This window comes from Bubalus kerabau, chromosome 5 (genome assembly GCF_029407905.1).
Source record: "Bubalus kerabau isolate K-KA32 ecotype Philippines breed swamp buffalo chromosome 5, PCC_UOA_SB_1v2, whole genome shotgun sequence".
NCBI classification, from domain to species: domain Eukaryota; kingdom Metazoa; phylum Chordata; class Mammalia; order Artiodactyla; family Bovidae; genus Bubalus; species Bubalus kerabau.
In genome coordinates this window covers 24,551,574-24,555,582 of record NC_073628.1, presented here as the reverse complement: position 1 = coordinate 24,555,582, position 4,009 = coordinate 24,551,574, and the positions used below count along the sequence as shown (strand labels likewise).

Below are 4,009 nucleotides of genomic sequence, written 5' to 3'. Positions count from 1 at the left end.
ACTAAAAATCGGACACATCTGAAGCGATTTAGAAGCAGCAGCAGCATAATGTTCCAAAGGGAAAAAAGAGTTCAAAGGTGACAATAATATAAAAAAGATGGAGATAATGCTATGATTTAATTAATGCTATTAGTAAACGGGAAAAAAAAAAAAGGGTAGAAAGATGTTTTGGTAATCACGAGAAAAAAAAAAAAAAGACCTACTCCAGAAAGACTAGAAATTACTTATGAAAAAAGACTCAAATTTCCTTTATCAGGTTAAGGGAAAAATAGGATTAAGAGGCTGCCATGAATAATATATAATTGCAGCACAGAATCTCCTTGTCATATAACCAACTGTGCAGACAGATACTCTTTGATCAAAACTATCTCGTACTCAGGGTTTTTTTCAGAGCAAGTATAATGTCTTTGTTCCTCAAGCTATTAATTAAGGGGTATAGCAAGGGAACAGTGTTGGTATAAAAGACGGAAGAGATTTTCCCCTCATCCTTGGACCCAGCAGAAGATGGTTTAAGATACACAAATGCACCTGATCCAAAGAACAGGGAAACAGCAATTCTGTGGGAACTACAGGTGCTGAGGGCTTTGGATCTTCCTTCCATGGATTTGATATGGAGGATGCTGGAGAAGATGAGACCATAAGACGTAAAGATGGTGAGACTGGGCACAATGATATTGATGCCCACCACAATGAAAAGTACTAGCTTATAGATGTGGTAATTGTGCAGGAGAGCTGACAAGAGGGAGCATGTCACAGAAAAAATGGCAGATGATGTTTGCATCACAGAAAGTCAGTGTCAACATATTTCCAGCGTGAGCCATGGCACCAGAAAATGCCATCAAGTAGGAACCAAGCACAAGGCTGGAACACACTTGAGGGGACATGGCAGCATTATACAAAAGTGGATTACAAATGGCCACATAGCAGTCATAGGCCATTGATGTCAGCAAATAGATTTCAGAAAGAACAAAAACACACAAAAAGTTGGGTCATGAATCCCATGGAAGAAATAATGTTATTCTTTGATATAAAGGTAACCAGCATTTTTGGTGTAAACACAGAAGAATAACAGAAATCTATGAAGCACAAGTTAAAAGGGGAAAAGTACATGGGGGTGTGTAGATGTGAATTCATCCCAATTAAAGTTATCATGCCCAAGTTTCCCAACACAGTGACTGTTTTATGTTACTAGGAACAGGAAGAACAAGGGGAGTTGGATATCTGGTTGGTCTGTTAATCCCAATAGAAGGAATTCAGTCACAAATGAACCATTTCCAGAAGCCATTCTTCTCTAAGAGAATCTGTGGACAGAGGAGAAAGAATTACACAGAGAAAAATTCAACTTTCAGACAACATCTGTTCTCCAAAGAATGCTGCATGCACTGGCAAGATCTGAGACCTGGCCAATGTGGACCATTGCCTATTTTACCATTATCATGAAACTGAGTGACATGCGCATTCCCTTGTTAGTCTTTATAAGCTATATGAGCAAAAAGTATCAAAACTTAGCCTACAGCATGAAGCACTTTGCTTCCAGATGCAAACATGACTGCTGTAAAATCCACAGGATTTTGGAGAAGTTTGGACAAGGACATAGTTACCCTTCTATCCCTCATCAATTGTTCCTTCACATGACCCTTCTGTTCACAGTAAAATTGGAGACAGCAACCCCACTAACCTGGTACTTGTCTCAAACATAGATTAGACTTGGTTGAGGAAGAATCAAGAGGATTTTCTAAACCAAAACTAAGGGACCAGAATCTAGGAGGGATTAAGTTACTGCTCTATGTCACAAGGTAAAAACCATAAATATAGAAGAATGAGATGTCTTTGATGGAACTGATTGAGATAACGCATTCTCTGAGAGAAATAATGTCTTTAAACTTTCCTGGCACCCTTCTTTTAACATATTCTTCTGCCAGTTTTGCTGAATCCCAGGACTACAAAAATGAAAAAAAAAAAAAAAAAAGTCATCTATCTTAGCTCCCTGAACACTCATCACAAAAGGAGGGCATTAATATAAGTGTAATTCAGAAACTCACCTTTCTTAGGCCATCAACCTTGCTATTTCCTTAATTTGATTTCTTACCCCCATGTCTTGGAAGAGCAACTTCAGGCTCTGAGGCTTTGTTTCCTTTCTTTCTAAGAGGATGCAACCTACACTTAATTTCTGATATGCCCCATAAATTTTTCAGAACTACAGCTCATAATTTTTGAGCAAAATGAGTTTTTATTATTATCATCTTTGCCACTTGGAAAGCCACAGAAGATTTAACGTGAGTGTAATGATGTCATATACTCAGTTATCCCAGGGCAGAAGCTTGCTCAGACACTTCCTCAGGAAAACATTTTAGGTGTAATAAGGACCTGAGGGGATTTTATTTACAAATATGACCATTATGTGTTTTTCATCCCTTAGGGATTCAAATGTTTCCTCAAGTTTTCCCATCACTATAGGGACTATTGTCCTCCTTGGCCGTCCAGTGGTTAAGACTCTGAGCTTCCAATGCAGGGGGCCAAGTTCAATCCCTGGTCAGGGAACTAAGATCTCACATGCCACGTGGTGCAGACAAAATATATTCTGGGCTTCCCTGGTGGTTCAGCTGGTAAAGAATTTGCCTGCAGTGCGGGAGACCTGGGTTTGATCCCTGGGTGGGGAAGGGAATGGCTACCCATTCCAGTATTCTGCCCTGGAGAATTCCATGGACTGTATAGTCCATGGGGTTGCAAAGAGTCAGACACAGCTGAGTGACTTTTCACTTTCATAGAGATATACATCCCCCAAGGAAAAGCTGAAAATAAATTCCTGTTACCTATTCAGCAAGATGATAGAAAAGGAAGCCCCAGAATCACCTACCCCCCATGAACACACTGATTCAGAAACATTTCAAGTACAGATTTCCTTGGTAAGAAATCCATAGAGCCATTAAAAAGGTTCAGCTCCTAGTAATGTGTGAAACCAGTTATACAGAAACTGTTAGGGAAATTCAGGATATCTTCTTTTCTTTTTTCCTTTTTTTTAGTTTTTATTTTTATTTATTTTTTAAATTTATTTATTTTAATTAGAGGCTAATTACAATATTGCATTGGTTTTTTTTCTTTTTATTTTTTTATTATTTTATTTATTTATTTATTTTAATTTATTTTTTTATACTTTATAATATTGTATTGGTTTTGCCATACATCAACATGAATCCACCATGGGTGTACACGTGTTCCCAATCCTGAATCCCCCTCCCACCGCCCTCCCCATCCCAGTGCACCAGCCCCAAGCATCCTGTATCCTGCATCGAACTTGGACTGGCAATTTGTTTCTTATACGATATTATACATGTTTCAATGCCATTCTCCCAAATCATCCCCCCCTCCTCTCCCACAGAGTCCAAAAATGTCTTCTTTTCATAGGACTTATTCTTTCAAAGAACCTTCAGGTGGGGACCAACTCCCCAGCTCTAGCTTCTCCCTGAGGAAGGAAAGGTATGCACTATGTGGCCAATGCCCCAACTTTTCTTCGGGCTGCCCAGGAGACTGGCTTCAAGACAGCCTGTGTGTCAGAAAGCAGAGGGGACCCAGGATAAAGAATTAGTAGCTATCCTGGGTGAGAGAGAACCATCCAGGGCTGGAAGTCACTATAGCTCCCCCTTACCAGATCAGCAGAGAGCAAAGTACTGAAAACCCCTCTCTTACAGCTTTCCCTGGAGAGGAAGGAAATGCACCATACATCTCAGGATACAGCATATCTGGGGGCTGCATGTGGTCTTGGCTTCGGTCTTGCTTGTTTAGACCACTGAGGAGACCACGCACACTTGGAATACCTGGAACCCCACCAAGAACAAAGAGAGAAGGCTGAACTAACACAAAGGTTGAGCAGTCCACACTGGCCAGGCTTATTAGTACTTTCTCCAGCACAAGGCCAGCCCATGAAAATTAGACAGGTGAGTGTTTTGTGCAACATGCAGACACCAAAGCAGAGTTAATGAGGATGAAAATAGTTGAAATATTTTCCAAA

At 40.1% G+C, this 4,009-nt stretch overlaps 1 pseudogene; it reads right to left on the bottom strand.

Annotated features, from left to right (window-relative positions):
• Positions 1–364: 364 nt before the first annotated feature.
• On the bottom strand, positions 365–1,285 carry LOC129653736 (olfactory receptor 8B3-like; annotated as a pseudogene).
• Positions 1,286–4,009: the final 2,724 nt, after the last annotated feature.